The sequence below is a fragment of the Balaenoptera acutorostrata genome, chromosome 5 (genome assembly GCF_949987535.1).
Source record: "Balaenoptera acutorostrata chromosome 5, mBalAcu1.1, whole genome shotgun sequence".
Lineage (NCBI taxonomy): Eukaryota > Metazoa > Chordata > Mammalia > Artiodactyla > Balaenopteridae > Balaenoptera > Balaenoptera acutorostrata.
Window position 1 is genome coordinate 81,008,749 of NC_080068.1, and position 20,344 is coordinate 81,029,092.

Consider the following 20,344-nt stretch of genomic DNA (forward strand, 5'->3'; position numbering starts at 1 on the left):
TCACGGAACATTCTCCAGGATAGATCATACCCTGGGTCACAAATCAAGCCTTGGTAAATTTAAGAAAACTGAAACCGTACCAAGTATCTTTTCCAACCACAACGCTATGAGACTAGATAGCAATTACAGGAAAAAAACTCTAAAAAATAAAAACAGATGGAGGCTAAACAATACACTACTAAATAACCAAGAGATCACTGAAGAAATCAAAGAGGAAATCAAAAAATACCTAGAAACAAAAGACAATGAAAACACGACAACCCAAAACCTATGGGATGCAGCAAAAGCAGTTCTGAGAGGGAAGTTTATAGCAATACAATCCCACCTCAAGAAATAAGAAACATCTCAAATAAACAACCTAACCTTACACCTAAAGCAATTAGAGAAAGAAGAACAAAAAAAACCCCAAAGTTAGCAGAAGGAAAGAAATCATAAAGATCAGAAATAAATGAAAAAGAAATGAAGGAAACAATAGCAAAAATCAATAAAACTAAAAGCTGGTTCTTTGAGAAGATAAACAAAATTGATAAACCATTAGCCACACTCATCAAGATAAAAAGGAAAAAGACTCAAATCAACAGAATTAGAAATGAAAAAGGAGGAGTAACAACTGACACTGCAGAAATACAAAGGATCATGAGAGATTACTACAAGCAACTATATGCCAACAAAATGGACAACCTGGAAGAAATGGACAAATTCGTAGAAAAGCACAACCTTCTGAGACTGAACCAGGAAGAAATAGAAAATAAAAACAGACCAATCACAAGCCCTGAGATTGAAACTGTAATTAAAAATCTTCCAACAAACAAAAGCCCAGGACCAGATGGCTTCACAGGCGAATTCTACCAAACATTTAGAGAAGAGCTAACACCTATCCTTCTCAAACTCTTCCAAAATATAGCAGAGGGAGGAACACTCCCAAACTCATTCTACAAGCCACCATCACCCTGATACCTAAACCAGACAAAGATGTCATAAAAAAAGAAAACTACAGGCCAGTGTCACTGATGAACATAGATGCAAAAATCCTTAACAAAATACTAGCAAACAGAATCCAACAGCACATTAAAAGGATCATACACCATTATCAACTGGGGCTTATCCCAGGAATGCAAGGATTCTTCAATATATGCAAATCAATCAATGTGATAAACCATATTAACAAATTGAAGGAGAAAAACATATGATCATCTCAATAGATGCAGAAAAAGCTGTTGACAAAATTCAACACCCATTTATGATTAAAAGCCCTCCAGAAAGCAGGCATAGAGGGAACTTACCTCAACATAATAAAGGTCATGTATGACAAACCCACAGCCAACGTTGTTCTCAATGGTGAAAAACTGAAACCATTTCCACTAAGATCAGGAACAAGACAAGCCTGCCCACTCTCACCACTGTTATTCAACATAGTTTTGGAAGTTTTAGCAACAGCAGTCAGAGAAGAAAAAGAAATAAAATGAATCCAAATTGGAAAAGAAGAAGTAAAACTGACACTATTTGCACATAACATGACAGTATACATAGAGAATCCTAAAGATGCTACCAGAAAACTACTCGAGCTAATCAATGGATTTGGTAAACTAGTAGGATACAAAATTAATGCAGAGAAATCTCTTGCATTCCTATACAGTAATGATGAAGAATCTGAAAGAGAAATTAAGGAGACACTCCCATTTACCACTGCAACAAAAAGAATTAGATACCTAGGAATAAACCTACCTAAGGAGACAAAAGACCTGTATGCAGAAAACCATAAGACACTGATGAAATAAATTAAAGATGATACAAACAGATGGAGAGATATACCATGTTCTTGGATTGGAAGAATCAACATTATGAAAATGACTATACTACCCAAAGCTATCTACAGATTCAATGCAATCCCTATCAAACTACCACTGGCATTTTTCACAGAACTAGAACAAAAAATTTCACAATTTTTATGGAAACACAAAAGACCCCGAATAGCCAAAGCAATCTTGAGAAAGAAAAATGGAGCTGGAGGAGTCAGGCTCCCTGACTTCAGACTATACTACAAAGCTACAGTAATCAAGACAGTATGGTACTGGCACAAAAACAGAAATATAGATCAATGGAAGAGGATAGAAAGCCCAGAGGTAAAGCCATGCACATATGGTCACCTTATTTTTGAAAAAGGAGGCAAGAATATACAATGGAGAAAAGACAACCTCTTCAATATGTGGTGCTGGGAAAACTAGACAGCTACATGTAAAAGAATGAAATTAGAACACTCCCTGACACCATACACAAAAATAAACTCAAAATGGATTAAAGACCTAAATGTAATGCCAGACACTCTAAAACTCTTAGAGGAAAACATAGGCAGAACACTCTGTGACATAAATCACAGCAAGATCCTTTTTGACCCACCTCCTAGAGAAAAGGAAATAAAAGCAAAACTAAACAAATGGGACCTAATGAAACTTAAAAGCTTTTGCACAGCAAAGGAAATCATAAACAAGACGAAAAGACAACCCTCAGAATGGGAGAAAATATTTGCAAATGAAGCAACTGCCAAAGATTAATCTCCAAAATATACAAGCAGCTCATGCTGCTCAATATCAAAGAAACAAAAAACCCAATCCAAAAATTGCAGAAGACCTAAATAGACATTTCTCCAAAGAAGATATGCAGATTGCCAACAAACACAGGAAAGGATGCTCAACATCACTAATCATTAGAGAAATGCAAATCAAAATTACAGTGAGGTATCACCTCACACCAGTCAGAATGGCCATCATCAAAAAGTCTACAAACAAAAAATGCTGGAGAGGGTATGGAGAATAGGGAACCCTCTTGTACTGTTGGTGGGAATGTAAGTTGATAAAGCTACTATGGAGAACAGTATGGGGGTTCCTTAAAAAAATAATAATAGAGCTACCATATGACCCAGCAATCCCACTACTGGGCTTATACCCTGAGAAAACCATAATTCAAAAAGAGTCATGTGCCACAATGTTCATTGCAGCTCTATTTACAATAGCCAGGAAATGGAAGCAACCTAAGTGTCCATCGACAGATGAATGGATAAAGAAGATGTGGCACATATATACAATGGAATATTACTCAGCCATAAAAAGAAACAAAATTGAGTTATTTGTAGTGACGTGGATGGACCTAGAGTTTGTCATACAGAGTGAAGTAAGTCAGAAAGAGAAAAACAAATACCATACGCTAATACATATATATGGAATCTAAAAAAAAAAAAAAAGGTTCTGAAGATCCTAGGGGCAGCACAGGAATAAAGATGCAGACGTAGAGAATGGACTTGAGGACATGGGGAGTGGGAAGTGTAAGCTGGGACGAAGTGAGAGAGTGGCATGGACATATATAAACTACCAAATGTAAAATAGGTAGCTAGTGGGAAGCAGTCACATAGCACAGGGAGATCAGCTTAGTGCTTTGTGACCACCTAGAGGGGTGGGATAGGGAGGGTTGGAGGGAGTGCAAGAGGGAGGGGATATGAGGATATATGTAAATGTATTGCTGATTCACTTTGTTATACAGGAGAAACTAACACACCATTGTAAAGTAATTATGTTTTTGTTATGGTGGGCCACAAGAGACATTCTTGTGGAAGGTTGGAATGGCGGAAACGGAGCAGCAGCTATTTTGTAGTTCTCACACTTAGTTGGTCATGTGCTGGTTCACTTTATTGATGTGGGGCAGCAGCTGGCACTGCAAATACTCCACCTTTTCACAAATTCTCCTTCAGCTTCTCTAGCTCTTGGCCTAGTTGTATGTTTAGCTCCAAGGTAAAGGACACCAGCTTCTCTTATAGTATGCCCATACCATAAAGGTCAGAGGCAGTAAGAACTAACACGGTTCCAGCTGTACTCATGGAATTTAGCTTATCCTTGATCTCCTACACTTTACATCCATCTTTCTTCCTGATTGCCTGTTCTATGGACTTCAAGCTTCAACAACAAACAAGAAGACAACTTTATAGATTCCATAAACAGTTTGCATAATTACATAAGATAAAAACCCTTGTATATATGCGATATAAAATATATTTGTATGTGATATACAGTATAGAATATGTGATATACAACATACAACACAGTGTATATCACCTACTAGTTCTTCTCTGACTGGGGCTGTAATAGATACATAACCCTTGAGTCACAGCACAGCTAATTACATCCTCAGAAACAGTATTCTGAAGAACACTAATTAGCAAATTCTAATGTAGTTGAGTTATTGTTTTGGATAGGATTTTCCCCGTAGTTGAGTAAAAATGTGTTTAGAGTAACATATCGCATAGTAGCATCTAATCTGTCACTTCACTGTAGGTTGCAGTAAGAAATAACATTTAGGGTTCTGTTGTGGGTTGAATTACATCCCCTAGAAAGATATATTTAAGTCCTTACCCCTGGTACCTGTGAATGTGACCTTGGAAATAGGGTCTTTGCAGATGTAATTAAGATACAAGTTAAGATGAAGCCATACTGGATTTGGACTGGCCCTAATTCTTATAAGAACAGACATAGAGACACAGACATACACGCAGAGGGAAGACTACCACGTGGATACAGAGTATGAGATTGAAGTTATGCTGCCACAGCCAACAAACTCCAAAGATTGCTGGCAATCTCCAAAAGCTAAAAGAGGCAGGGAAACATTCTTCCTAGAGCCTTCCGAGGGAGCACAGACCTGCTGTTTCCTTGGTTTTGGACTTCCAGCCTCCAGAACTGCGAGATAATAGATTTCATGTCATTTCTTCTTTTTTTTTTTTAATTTTTATTTATTTATTTTTGACTGCGTTGGGTCTTCGTTGCTGTGCATGGGCTTTCTCTAGTTGCGGCGAGCAGGGACTACTCTTTGGTGCAGTGCGCAGGCTTCTCATTGCAGTGGCTTCTCTTATTGCGGAGCACGGGCTCTAGGTGCGTGGGGTTCAGTAGTTGTGGCACGCAGGCTCAGTAGTTGTGGCTCACGGGCTTAGTTGCTCCATGGCATGTGGGATCTTCCTGGATCAGGGATTGAACCCGTGTTCCCTGCATTGGCAGGTGGATTCTTACCCACTGTGCCACCAGGGAAGTCCTCGTGTCAGTTCTTACTGTTGTTTCAAGCCACCCAGCTTGTGGTAATTTGTTAGAGAAGTCCTAAGAAACTTATACAGGTTCCAAATTAATTTTCCTGATGCCCATCCTGGTAGTCATAGGTCTGATCACCCACATTTCATAAAATCCATTGCAAGACAAAGCTAAAGGGCACATTGGTGACCATCCAAGAAGTCTTAGAAATTGTGATCCTTTTGAGAAGAGCTTTGATGTTGAGAAGGATGTGGAAAAATGGAAGTCCTCATACACTGTTGGTGGGAATGTAATTGGGGTAGCTACTATGGAAAACAGTAGGGGGATTTCTCAAAAAATTAAAAATAGAACTAACATGATCCATCAATTCTACTAGTAGGTATATATCCAAAGAATATGAAAACATTTATTTGAAAAAATATATGCACCCCAATGTTCATAGCAGAATTATTTACAGTAGCCGAGATATGGAAGCAACCTAAGTGCCCATTGATGGATGAATGTATAAGGAAGATGTGGTATATGTATGTGTATACATACATATATAATAATGAAAAACTACTCAGCCATAAAAAGAGGTAAAACCTTGCCATTTTTGACAACATAGATGGATCTTGAGGGTATTATGCTAAGTGAAATAAATCAGATAGAGAGAGACAAATACTGTACGATTTCACTCATATGTGGAATATAAAATGCAACAAACAAAAGATAAAATAAATAAACCAAATAAAAACAACCATGTAGATACAGAGAACAGAGTAATGGTTACCAGAGGGGAAGAGACAGGAGGGAGGGCAAGATGGGTAAAGTTGTTCAAATGTATGGTGATGGATGGAAACTAAATTTTTGGTGCTGAGCATGCTGTACAGTATATATAAGTAGAAATATTATATTGTGCACAGGAAACTTACACTGTGTTATAAACCAATGTTATTTCAATTTTTAAAAAGTGCTTTGATTCATTGGAGCATTATTTACAATAGTCAGGATATGGAGACAAGCTAAGTGTCCATTCATGGATGAATGGATAAAGAAGATGTGGTATATGCACACAATGGAATATTACTCAGCCATAAAAAATAATAAAATCTTGCCATATGCAACAACATGGATGGAACTTGGGAGTAATATGTTAAGTGAAATAAGTCAGACAGAGGAAGACAGATACCATATGATTTCACTCATCTGAACACAAAAAAACACCTTTTTGTGTGTGTGTGTAACTAGACTTTTGGTGGTGATCACTTTGTAGTGTATACAGATGTGGAATTATAATGTTGTACATGTGAAACTTATATAATGTTGTATACCAATTTTACCTCAATTAAAAAAAAATAAAGTGCTTTGTGTTCAACCAACACGGACAGTTTGGAATTATTTCATACCAGTCTCATGCCATAAGTGTCTAGGTCCCTCATACAAGTTCTCTGGATGGCATAAGTCCAGGATGCTCCAGGTAAGCAGAAGTCAGGGCAGCATCTCCAGTGCCCTAACCAGCTATCTCCAAACTGATGCTCTCTGGGCAGGAGGCTGACTCTGGGCAATTGGTTCTCCTTGGATGTGAAGAAGTGTGATGACTTAGAACTAAGTTTGTCTTTCTGCAGCTCACAGGTACTCTCAAAGGAGGGTCTTTCCTCATCCTTCTATTCTAAACCTTAGTCTTACTAGCCTTGAGGTTTTTCTGTGTCTTCCTCTCTGATCTGAGAGATACTCGTCCTTCTTCCCTCTTTCTCACCCAAGGTCATTTATCTATTATTTGCTGGCTTAAAAACTCATTCTGTAGGTATGTGTCTTAGTCTTCCTGACTCAAGCTTATTTTATTTTTGTTTTAGTATCTACAGTGGGTTACAACCTGAGGGCAGAGGTAGGGGTGGGTGGATTGTGCAGGGAGCGGGAAGAGGCCTTTGGGAGAGAAATACAGTCAAGACTTAGAAATATTATCTCATCATAAGAAACTCCTTCGTTCCCTCCTTTCTTTCCACCCTTCCTTCCTTCCTCTCTCTTTTCTTTCCTTCATTCTTTTCTCCCTTCCTTCTTGTATTGATTGTCCACATACTTTGCTAAACACTAAACCACAATGATGTTCCATGTTTCCTTCTTTCTCAGGGCTCACAGCCTATCAGGGATAGTGATACACAGAACTCACAATCTGTCCATTACTTAATGGGAGGACCAGTCTACTCCCCAGGGCTCAGTGATGGTGGGGAGCAGAGCATGCCAAACAGAGGAAACCCTAAGGTACAAAAGTATCTCTTCACAAAGGTAAATTTAGGGAACTGTGTGTCATTGGAGCATGTTACGAGAATGTTGAGAGATAAGACTAAAAAGGAGGGTAAGATCTTTGAAAGGACTTGAATGACATACCAAATAGGGTGCTGTAGAAAGTTCCAAAATTCCTAGTTCAGGAAATGATCATTGTACTCTAGATCTACCTTTCTAAGGACCCTGTATATAACATGCACTCCAGTTAGACAATAATGCCACAAAGATAGGGACCATGCCCATCTGGTTTTGTGTCCCCAGGGTCTGGCACAGTGCTTGGTGAAGATGTAGTGCTCCTCAACTGTGTGCTGAGTGAATGAATGAAGCTTAGAGAAGTAAGTAGATGTGGCCAAAGCCTGACATGTGAATCATGATTCTGGGAGATTTATAAAGGATAATACAAAATAAACCAGAGACACCTGTCAGCTATGTTCTCACCAAAATCTTTCTTATATTTACTCTAAATCCCTCATGCTGTGATCTGGTACAGAGCCCCTTGTCCTTTGTGGAAGTGGAAGGTAACTAACACATTTCCTTGTAGCATAAACATTTGTGTGCTTGATGATCGTTACTGACTTGTCCTCAGTATCTCCAGAAGAAACAGTTTCTATTTTTTAAAATTACTTTTTCTATAAATCTCATTTTCCAACTACTTAATCATCTTTGCAGCTCACCTAGATTTTCTGCCACTTTACCTCTTTTGGCTGCCAACGTCTTGCCTGGAAAATAAGCAGCTTGAGTTATACAGTCTCTAAGGGAAAAAATTCTGGCCAAATTATCTTTGGACTGACAAGAAAAGACGAGAAGTCAGTGTAAGGAAGGACTAGGAAATGCTCCATATCTAATATTTGGATAATGTTTGGGTTCTAGTCAGTAAGTTAATAAGAAATTACTATATTAGACTTGAAAGGAGTTAGAATTCAATAAAATACACAATGCTACAATGATAACAAAACTGCTTTCTGAGGTTGTTGAGAAACCAAGGTAATTTGGTTTTAAAATGAGAGAGAAAACAACAGATGTTGAGTGCCTACCATGTACCTGGAACTTTTCATACTTTACTTCTTTTAATTCTTAAAAGAATTCTAAGAAGTAGGTATTTGTCCCTGTGTCATAAATGAGAAAAGTTAGAGAGCTTAAGGACCTTGTCCAAGATCTCATATCTAGTGATAGACAGAGTCAGTACTTGAACCCACATTAGTTCAACTAAAAACCAAGGCTCTTTGCCTGTTATCCTGAAATTGGGCAGAAAATAGAAGGAAAAGCCAGGGTGCTGGGCTATTTCTAAAACCACCATCACCATTTATTGAATACCTCTTAGGCATCATCAGGATTTAGGCTAGATGAATTTCACACACAGCATCAGATGAAGTTTAATCTACTCTTTGCCCTAAAGCTGTTTTCCTAAGCATTATCATCCCCATTCCACAAATAACAAAACTGAGGCCCAGGAAATTTAAATGACTGATCTATTTTTATGTGGTTAGTGAAGGACAGAGAAGGGAGTCCAGGCCCTATGGGTGTTGCTCCTTGCACTTCCTCGCTGTGCTGTCAATCATGTAAGTCAGGAAAGGCTGCTTCAGGTACAAGACCAGGGGTACCATGGGATGCCAACTGTGGGGACCAGCCAGCTTTAACTAGAGCTGTAGCACCGAGGCAAGTAGGATCTAGACTTCGCGTCTACCAATTCCATAATTTTGCTGCTCTGAACAAGCATACTCAACTGACAGATAACACAAGCTAATGTTCCTGCCTTGATCTTTTTTTCCCCTAGAGGTCTGGAACAGTTCCTTTAATCTATTAGTGTCATTTTGAATAATAGAGAGAGTGGAGTATTTCTCAAACTTCAATGTTCAAACGAATCACCTTGGGTACCTGATTGAAATGTGATTTCTGGACCCCACTCCTAAAAATTCTGACTCCACAGGCCTGGAATGGGCCTGAAGAATCTGCATCTTAAACAAGTACTCCAGATACTGCTGATGCAGGTAGTGTCTTGAAACCCTTGTGTAGTGGTTGAGATTCTGAGCCTGAATCCCTGGCTCCTAGAAATTCTGACTCCACAGGCCTGGAATGGGCCTGAAGAATCTGCATCTTAAACAAGTACTCCAGATACTGCTGATGCAGGTAGTGTCTTGAAACCCTTGTGTAGTGGTTGAGATTCTGAGCCTGAATCCCTGGCTCCATCACTACTAGCTTTGTGGTGGTGACTGAGTTACTCAGCCTCACTTAGCCTCAGTTTACCTATCTATAAAATGGAAATAATGATGATACCTACCTACCCCTCAGTCATGTGAGGACTGACTAAAGCAATGCATATAAAACATTTAATGTGTTTCTGGCACATAGTAAATGCTCAATTAATGTTAACTGTTATTATGCTAATGAGAAGTTATTTAGAGAAAAAAAGATTGAATCATTCTACTAGAAATTTTTTATGTCTTTGTGACTAGGCAGGTAGGGGTTGGGGTGGGGGAAGGAATTAACCTGTTCCTGGAAATGTTAGTAATACAAGCCTTTTTTCCTCTGGAATATCTTTCATATATGTTCTTTTTTTCTTTTGCTAGTGGTGTAAATTTATTTTCAGGGTGCCAGATTTTTTGGAAAGGAATTCCTTTCTCACTGATAATCACTAAAGAGATCTCTGGTTGAGGGGGCACTCATTTTTCTATGGGCTCTGTAAAGGCTGCTTGGAAAATTTCCTTTGGGTTTTTAAGAGAAATGATAATGGAAGAAGCAAAAGTCAGGAATTTCAGAACAACCTCTCTTTCCCATCATATGTTTAGGTCAGAGATGCCAACATCCCTCTGCCAGAGAGAGCACTCCCCTGGACTGGAGATGTAAAGACAGGAGCCAAGTGGGTTTTCATTCCACCCCTCAGAGTTCAGGGCTGGGGCCAGACTCCCAGGCACTCAATCTGCCCAAAACTGCCAGCCCATCCTGGCTTCACATCTAAACTCACATGTGCATATGGCTTTTCAAATTTCCTTGTCTGAATTCCCGTTTATCTTTCCAAGTTCCTCTCCTGCCATACCTCTTTTATCCTCTTCATATTTTGAGGGTTTTTTTGCTGGAGCCGTATTTTTTCTTCACTATAGACTTTTCTTATGCTGTTTCTTTGTCCAAACGTGTTTTTTTCCTGCCGTTTTAACCTTCATTTTGCTTTTACATCTCTCTTGGATATTCTTTTCTATGGGATGTCTTCACTAGGTATTCGTGATATAACATTATTAGATTTTGTATTTGTTTCCTCTACTAGATCAGAAGCACTTTGACTGAGGGACCTTGTCATCTTATTCACTTTCTACCCCCTGTTACCTCATCACAGACACAAAGTGGGAACTCATTAAATATTTACTCAGGGAATAAACAAGTTGTCTTCTAGCATGTGTTGGAGCACCTCCAACGATGGGAAACTTATTACCTCCTGAGGCTGCTGGATCCATTTTTGTAAGGTTCTCCTTATTTGAAAGCTCTTCTCGAGTAATGAACTGAAATCAGTGGTCCTGTAACTTTCCAGGAGAGAAAAACGCGACTGTTTTGGAGACTGAGACCTCCAAGTCCTGCCTCTGGTCCTGCCATCATATCACAGTCTCAGAAAGGCTCTCTAGTTAATGGCTCAAGTGCAAAATAAAGACTGTTTTCTTGAGGAAGGGCTGCTAGATAAAGATAGAGAGGCAAATGTTGGAAGAGAAAAGGTGATAGCTCATCTGGGATAGAAAATATTGTCGTTTTCTTATTTTGCTAGCAAGAGAGGCAGAAGGAGTGCTCATGAGGGACAGGGATGGAGTGGCCTTTCAAACAGGGTGTTCCAGAGAAGAATGCTCTGTGGCTGGAACAATGGACTTGGGAATTTACCAAGAAGACCAAATTGTTCTAGAATGTTCTGAATTGATATTTGAGTGAAGGAGGTAATGCCCTCTACTTTAAAAATGGAGGGAGAACACTGAGAAAGTTATCTGTTCTGTTCTGGGTGGTGGTGTGTATTGTAACTTATAGCCTATCCATTTTTTTCCCTTCACCCTAACCCTAGGAGGGAGATTTAATGATCATCATGTTATAGAAGAGAAACAAACTTCATGAAGTAATTGGGTCAAGGTGACACAGTAAATAATCATGGGGCTGTTATCTTTATCCCAGTATTTCCTCATCACTGAACGTAGTTAAATTCATTTCATTTTTACAACATACAAAACATATTGTCATTTATGTGATAACATCTCAAACAATAAGATTATAAGTCTCCTCTTTAAAAATCACATTCTATCCTTTAAATTTCTCTTTGAGAAGTTACACACAGTGGTATCTAAATACTAAATTACATAAAAGAAAAGGATCTAAAACAGTGCCATTTTCTTCACCACTTGCTATTATACATGTTTTAACATTTGAAAACAGCAAATACAGCACACGCTCAATTTCTCAAGTTCAGTCAGAAGAGTACTCAAATTGCCTCAGATAAGCACCTGGTGTAATATATCCCAAGAAATTGTTTACATATCAGGAATAAATTTATAGGTATAATGAAACAACGAATTGAGAACTGACAGAAAGGGAGGTCCCTGTAACAAGGAATACTGATAATTTTCCTCAAAATAACTGATGCAGGAGTATACGGCCTGTCATTCTTCTTCCTATTCCAAGCCCGGAGACTTTGAACCAACAGTTTCACTGGGCCTTGCTAATTATTTGCCAAGGGTGACTGCTGCCCCTTTCCCTCAAGCCAAACACCCACCAAAGTCCATGGTACCTGATGAGTCCGAGGACTGCCAGAAAGCCCTGGCCAGACTGCAGAGCTGAAGCCTTACTCAGAGTTACGGGACCTGAGTCACAGGATCAGAGTCTATCTTTAGCGTTAAGATCATAACTTTTATGGAATAGAATCTTGTCTTTAAACAAGAAGTCATGAAAATGAATATTTAGGACCCATCTTGGGTACACTGTCAGGTTGGCAATTCTTTTATTTTGCAGTTTCTTTCCAACTTCCTTGAGCCCCTCACTCTCTGCCAACCTGCCAACCAAGGTGCTTTCCTGAAGCACCAAAACAAGTACCCATTCATTTCCCCCACTTTCTGTACCTAACCTGGAATCTACCTGAATCAAAAAGCCTTTTCCCTGCCTCAGCCCCATTCATTCAGGGCCTTCCCAGATAACTGGGCTAATTCCTGATAAATTCATTCAAAAAAGATAATGGCTTAATGTGTCAGACATTTAAGAGGACTTGCATTTTAAGGGATTAATCCTAATTGTGGGAGAAATCTTGGGAATTTCAAGTACAGTATGTAAAAGGACATAAAAATGTTTATATTATGTACCAAAACTGTGCAATAGAAACATAATATGAGCCATAAATATAACCTGCCTATGTAATTAAAAATTTTCTACTAGTTGCTTGAAAAAGGAGAGAGAAACAGGTGAAATTAACTTTAACAATGGTATATTTAATCCAATATATTCAAAATATTATTCTTTAAACATATAATCAATATAAAAATTATTAATGAACTACTTTACCTTCTTTTCTTTTGTTCTAAGGTTTTGAAATCTGATGTGTGTTTTACATCACAGCATATCTCGATTTGGACTAGCCACATTTCAAGTGCTCCATAGCCACACGTGGTTTGTGGCCGCCCTCCAGGACAATACAATTATAGTCAGAAAAATGAAGAGCACATCTTCTGTGTGTCTGTGTGGAGATGCGGCAAGGGAGGGGGAGGTACGTGTGTATGAAAGACATTATTGAGGGTGTAATGAGATGATAGTGGTGGTTGGCAGCAAAGGATAGAAAAGTGTGGATATATTTAATTTTTCATTGCATTTAGAAGACAGTGTGGTATAATAGAACATATATTTTAGACTATGATTGAAACTCTGCTGTGTGTTATCGGACATATCACATACGCTCTCTGAGCCGCAGATTACTTATTTGTAAAAGGGAGATAGTGATGACTGCTTTTGAGAATTGCTGTTGGGAGATTTAATGATAAAATATACAGAAAAGAACTCATGGAGGACTCTCAATAAATGCAAATCTGTCTGTCCGTTTTTTCCGCTCCCTTTCAGAAAACTTTACGCTTTTTTTCTCTTCTCCATACCACTTACCCCAACCCATCCCTCTTTAAGGGCTAGTTCAATTCTCAGCTTCTCTATCAAATTTTAAAAAAATTTTATAGTTCTTACTTAACATCCTAAAAAAAATTGGAAAGACCATGAGATTTGATATTAAGATAAGTTTGGCCATATATTTACCAAATTAATCCCATTTCTGTGGCTAACATTTTGTCATCTATATGTAGAATGCTTTTTTTCCTTTCTCTTGGCCTATCCAAATTCTATTCTTTCTATTGCTCAGCTCACATTCCAACTTGTACCTGAAGCATTCTCAGACCATTTGGGTATACAGTGATCTGGTTCTTGCTAAAATCATATCTCTTCTACCCCAGGGTCTACCAGGCTAGATTCTATGAAGTTTACTTCCTATGGCTAATTAATAGATAATCTGCAAAAAAATGTTTTGTGGTCAGAAAAATAAGTTGATGAAATTCTGAGTTAAAAAGTTGAATAATTTCATTTTTTAATGCTCCATCTTGTGAAACTACAAAAGGGGACAATTGCTTGAAACATTTCCCAAATTCATTAATCTAAGTAAAATTTTCCTATTTTCCCTTAAACTAGCATTTCAAGGAATTAATTTTGGGATACAAGAATACATATTATGCATTATGGCAATTTAATATGTGCTTCCTCATCAACTCAAATGCACTTTATTGGGCTTCCCTGGTGGCGCAGTGGTTGAGAATCTGCCTGCCAATGCACGGGGACACGGGTTCGAGCCCTGGTCTGGGAAGATCCCACATGCCACGGAGCAACTGGGCCCGTGAGGCTCACAATTACTGAGCCTGCGCGTTTGGAGCCTGTGCTCCGCAACAAGAGAGGCCGCGATGGTGAGAGGCCCGCGCACCGCGATGAGGAGTGGTCCCCACTTGCCGCAACTAGAGAAAGCCCTCGCACAGAAACGAAGACTCAACACAGTCATAAATAAATAAATAAAAGAACGTGAATTTCTTAAAAAAAAAAAAAAGCACTTTATTTTTGTTTGTTTATGCCTGATCTTCCCAATAACAATATTTTGAAGTGCACTGGGATTCAAAGCTTAGAAAGAAAATTATCGTGAATTCTTTAATTTGATCTTCACAATAATATTCTGAGCTGGTATTATTTAAGAAGAGACCTGACGGCTTCGTTCAATTTTTCAACCAATGGTGATTGAGCACTGATGTGACAGGCACCATGTGGGCTCTGCAAATGCAGTGGTACCCAAGAGAGACTCCATGGAGGCAGACAGACATTTAACAAAACTTTCACAAAATCCATAAGTACTTTGAAGAAGAGTAGTAATTGCTAGTACTTATATAATACTAACTTCCTGGCCATATTCTAAATATTTAAATAATTCTCAAAATAACCTAGAAACATTTATCCCCATTTGACAGATAGAAATTGAGACACAAAGAGATACAGTGATTTTCCCAGGGTCACCCAGAGCCAAGATTCAAACCCAGGCCATCTGGCTCTAGAGTTTGCCCTATGATGTACTCCCTCTCTATGTATGGATGTAGGAGGCATAGCAAGAACATGTAGCTGGAGACCTTGCCTACTACGCATTATTAGGGAAAGAACTAATGTTTAAGCTGAATCTTCAACAGTGAGTAGAGAAGGATAATTTTAAGCAGAGGAAAAATCAGGTGGGAAGGTTTTGAGTAAGTTTGTCATATTCAAGGAAGTGTATAAGTGCCAGACTGACTTGCCTATAGTGACCCAGGGTGCAGGACAGTTCATGCCTATCATACGTGTCATGTCACAAAAATGTAATCTTCAGGAGATGGATGGTGGTGATGATTGGACAACAATGTGTACTTAATACTATAGAAGGATATGCTTGAAAATGGTTAAAATGGTAAAATTTATGTTGTGTATATTTTACCACAATAAAAAATAATTGAGCAAATAGAAAGTAGATGAAGGAAAAATGATAAAATTATAACAATAATTAGGGATAGACGATGGATATATGAGAATTATAATACTCTCCCTACTTTGAAGTATATTGAATTTTTTATAGTAAAGTTAATATAAATGTAAAAATGTAACTTTCAACCTAAAAATAATGAAAAGCGACTATTCAGAAGGAGAGCTATATGACAAGGTTTTAAGATGATCACTGGATGCTGTGTGAAAAATAAAAATGAGATTTCAGATGGTTAGGCAGAAGAAAATCATTTTGTCTATGATAGAATCAGAAGTCATGAAAAGGGATGCACTTAAACATATTAAGGTTGGAGAATCATCAGACTTGGTGATGACTGGATATTGTGACATTTCTGGCATGAGCTATGGACTAGATAGTTAAGGAGGTAAGAAGATAAGAAGAAAACCAGGGCAGCGTGATGTTATAGAAGTCAAAGAAAAAGGTAGTCAGTGTTGAACGCGGAGACGAGCTCGAGTAAAGTGACCACCAAATTTAGGAATACAGAAATTATTTGTAACCTTACCTAGAGGATCTTGGGTGGGAGCCAGTTAGTCATAGGTCGATGTCACAGACTGTTTGTGTTTGCCCCAAGTTCATATATTAAAACCCTAACCCCAATGTGATGGTATTAGGAAGTAAGGTCTTTTGGAGGAAATTAGGTTCAGATGAGGTCATGAGGATGCAGATGGATTTGTTGTTATGGGGTTGGGTAGTTAAGGGAATTTCTATCTGTTGGCTTCTATTTTTCCTGTGAAAAAAGAATTAGGATAATAGTAAACTTTTATTGATGGTTTATTGACAGCAGGCATTATTTTAAAAGATTTACATATAGTGACTCATTTACTACTTACAATAACCTTATGAGACAGGAAATATTATTGTCTCTATTTTACCAATAAGGAACTGAGGCACAGAACTGTTTAAAAAAATGTATCCCTAAGGTTGCATTTAGGTAAATTGCTGGAACCTGAATACAAAGCCAGACAGCTTACTTTTAGAGCCCACAGTCTTTTAACTACGAGCCACACTTAACTAAGGTCATCCACTGATGGTGAAGGAGACATTGGAGGAGTCCGTCATCGAAGGAGTGAAGGGAGGAAAGAGTCTCTCCAGAAACTGGAATAACATGATAAGATTATAAGGGATATAGAGAGCTCAGTTGAGACTTGGAATTACAAACTGAAAATGCTATCAATCAACCTGGTGATGTGATTTGCTCCAGAGGATCTCAGCTACTTGAACGCAGGCACTGAGAAGACAGACTATTGTGTTTATCTGAGGTTAGCACTTAGTGGGTATAGCAAAATGACAAAAAGACAACGGAGAGTGAGGGTGGCTGCAGTAATCTACAGGGAAAGAGGCTTTGGGGAATACATCCCTCATATTAAAAAGCTCTATTATGCTAGTATTTTTTATCTCATTGGTCTTTTCTGGCAAAGACTTTTAGTGAATAGAGCAGAGCCTTGCAATTCAGCTAAGTTCAACACACTGGTATAGAGAATTTAGTATATACTAGCCTCTCTGCTGCCAGCTAGGTATTTTGAACCAGGATTTTGCTCTTTGTTTACTATTAATGCCACTGGTACCAGAAATTTTGTCTAAAAGCAGTGTATCAGATATTTAAGTGCCTTCACTCTGGCCTATCTATATATCCTATCTTGGTTACAGGGTCATATCACTGATTACTTTCAGATTTCTTTCATGTCACTTATGTCACTCCGTAATCAAAAAAATGTTAATTTTCTAGTAACATGAACAGACCCTAAGTTAACACCTCAAATTTTATTTTACAATTTAAAAAGTTAAAATTTACAAAAAAAAAAAAGTTAAAATTTACATCTGAGACAAATTAAAAGGAGAGTCAAATATAAAATTCTGTAGATATCATAATGACCCATCCCAGCAAAATTTTAATAATTAAGACTTAGGTAATTGGAAGCTCTGAATAATCTTCAGGGTTGTTAGGACATTAGCTGATCATCAATACCCTATGAAAAACTTACTTTTATGATGATTCTGATGGACTGAAATTGTGTACTAGATTCTGAATCACAAAATTTTACATAGATTAAGCAATAATGAGATGGATCATTAGAAGTAATTTTACTTTGAACCTGTTAATGCAACGTGTGGCCCTTGACTTCACAGGCAATAGAATTAGTTGTTAGAAATATGGACTCTGGGGGTGGGCTGCTGGGAACAGGGCGGAGTGCGGCCGCACGGGTGCGTCAAGGGGGAGAGGCAGCCACTGCTATAGACGTGTTCCTCATGATCCGGCACCACAAGACCACCATCGTCACGGGATAGACGGGTTCCTCATAATCCGGTGTCACAAGACTACCATCTTCATGGACGCCAAGGAGTCGAGCACCGTGTTCGAGCTGAAGCACATTGTCCAGGGCCTCCTCAAGCGGCCGCTGGCAGAGCAGCGGCTGGCTGTACAAGGACGACCAGCTTCTGGACGACAGAAAGACATTGGGCGAGTGTGGCTACACCAGCCAGACAGCATGGCCTCGGGCCCCAGTCACTTCAGGGCAGATGAAGCCTTTGAGGCCCTGCACATGCAGCCCTTCTCCAGCCCACCCGAGCTGCTGGAGGTGATGAAGCCACAGGACTGAGGAAGCAGCGCCAATGAACAAGCTCTGCAGTGAGAGCCCCCCCCCACCAATTGCCCCCCCAATAAGAGATTTGGGTGTCCCTCCCCCATAAAAGTACAGAATCTGGGACTTCCCTGGTGGCGCAGTGATTAAGAATCTGCCTGCCAAAGCAAGGGACGTGGATTCGAGCCCTGGTCCAGGAAGATCCCACATGCAGTGGAGCAACTAAGCCCATGCACCACAACTACTGAGCCTACACTGTAGAGCTCGTGAGCCACAACTACTGAGCCTGTGTGCCACAACTACTGAAGCCTGCACACCTACAGCCTGTGCTCCACAACAAGAGAAGCCACGGCAATGAGAAGCCTGTGCACCACAAAGAAGAGTAGCCCCTGCTCATTGCAACTAGAGAAAGCCCGTGCGCAGCAAGGAGGACCCAACGCAGCCAAAAATAAATAAATAAATAAATTAGTTAAAAAGAAAAGCTTGTATGTATATATATGTGTATGTATATATATATATATATATATATATATATAACTACAGAATCTTGGTCCCTCTTCCAAATCTACTGAGTCAGAATCTGCATTTTAATAAGATCCCCAGGGAATTTGTATGCACATTACAGTTTGAGAAGCACTGGTCTGGGTCATCATTATAGTAATTAGTATTGTGATGGGTTGAAATGTGAACTCACATAAAACACCCACTGGTTTTTACGTTTTGCTCTAGAGATGAGCTGACCACATGTTAAGTCCTGATAGTTTTTAGGTAAAAAGGTAGTTTGAGAGAAAAATGGGGAGCAGGAACTGAGGTCTCCTTTTATTTTAGACTTGATGTGATTGTCTGGTTGGCAAAAGCATCCATTCACAGTTCTGATATCCATTATCTCTGGTCTTCTTTGTGGTCATACTCTGGCTTTCCTCTTTCCTTCTGCAGTTTTCCATATTCCTCAATTTAAAATCCCTGATTTGCAAAAGCAATAGTTTCTAGATTCTCAGCAGCTAAGTATTTATTGGGTAGAAATGAGTTAACCCAAGAAACATTTGAAGTTGGCAGGATTCTGATGGTTCGGGAAATTTTGAAAATCATCATATGGGGCTCTAAATATTGGAATGGTTGACAAGATTTTTCCAGGACATGGCAGATTTTGACTCACAGGAATTACTGTGATTAACCTTCAGCCAAAGTATGTTCAAGGCAGAGAGGTGAATCTGAGTCATTAGCTTTTGGTTCTGGAGCAATGAAAAATTACAGCATCTCTGTCCATGCCCTTCCATACACAGATCACCTCATTTATATCATTGCTCCTTCGTGTTTCTTTTTCAAAAGTATAAAATGCCAAGGTGAGTGACCAAAAGAGAGCAGCTATTCAGTATATGGCAATGACAACCAAGCTAAGGTTTTCTTCTCGTCAAATATTTCTATTGAGAACTCTTTTGTTTCTTCCTCTCTGTGCTTTCTTCTTGGAGAAGAAAGAGGCTTTTCAAAAGAGTTGCTGAAAGGTTACAATTTCTTCTCCTTTTAACTCCCCAACCCACTCCAATCTCTCCCCGGTGCTTTATCAAACCAGCATTTTCCAAGAACACCAAAGACCTAATTTTCAAATGTTATTTGAAAAAAGATTAATTATCAATCTACTTGAACTCAGAGAAGCATTTGGTATGGTTGACCACTAACTCCTCTAGAAACCATCTCTTCCCTTTGTTTCATGGGACACACATGCTCCTGGTTTGCCTCCCATGTCTCGTCTCTATTTGCATAATCAGTTCCTAGCTCCTCCTCTGCCTGCTCCTTTTTTTGAGTATTTCTTAGGGCTCCATCCTCTTCTCTTTCATTTTACTTCCCCTCTTGAAGCAATCTTATTCACCCTTTTGGCTTCAATTTAATCACTCCAATACTGTCAGTAATAATAACATTTAATGGATGGTTATAATGTGCCAGGCACTGTACTAAGCTCTTCATTTGATGTATCTAATTTATTCCTCATAACAACTCCGAAATGTTTAACTCCATCCTGTGCTTCTCCTGAGTCTCAGAAATGCTCATACACACGTATACCAGAAAAGTCCTTTGACTGTCTTGGAGGCACCTCAGAGGCAATATGTTAAACATGGTATTCTTCATCTTTCCCACTCTACTCCATCTAAAATCTATTCTTCCAAAATTGTCCCCTAAATCAGTTCATGGTGTCACCAACCACCAATTACTTGCTCAAGCCAGAAACCTAGAGTGTCAAGCTTTTTTGACCCTTACACTTGACCACTCTGTCTAATCACTAAATCCTATTGATTTTACTCCCTAAATATCTTTCTAATATGCCACTTCTCTTGATTTCCATTACTTTCAATCAACTCCGTGGTTTCTCAACCTTCACACCATTGACATGT

The 20,344-nt window shown here is 38.9% G+C and overlaps 1 pseudogene; it reads left to right on the forward strand.

Moving 5' to 3' along the window:
• The first annotated feature begins 7,370 nt into the window (after positions 1–7,370).
• On the forward strand, positions 7,371–18,008 carry LOC103006484 (elongin-B-like; annotated as a pseudogene).
• Positions 18,009–20,344: the final 2,336 nt, after the last annotated feature.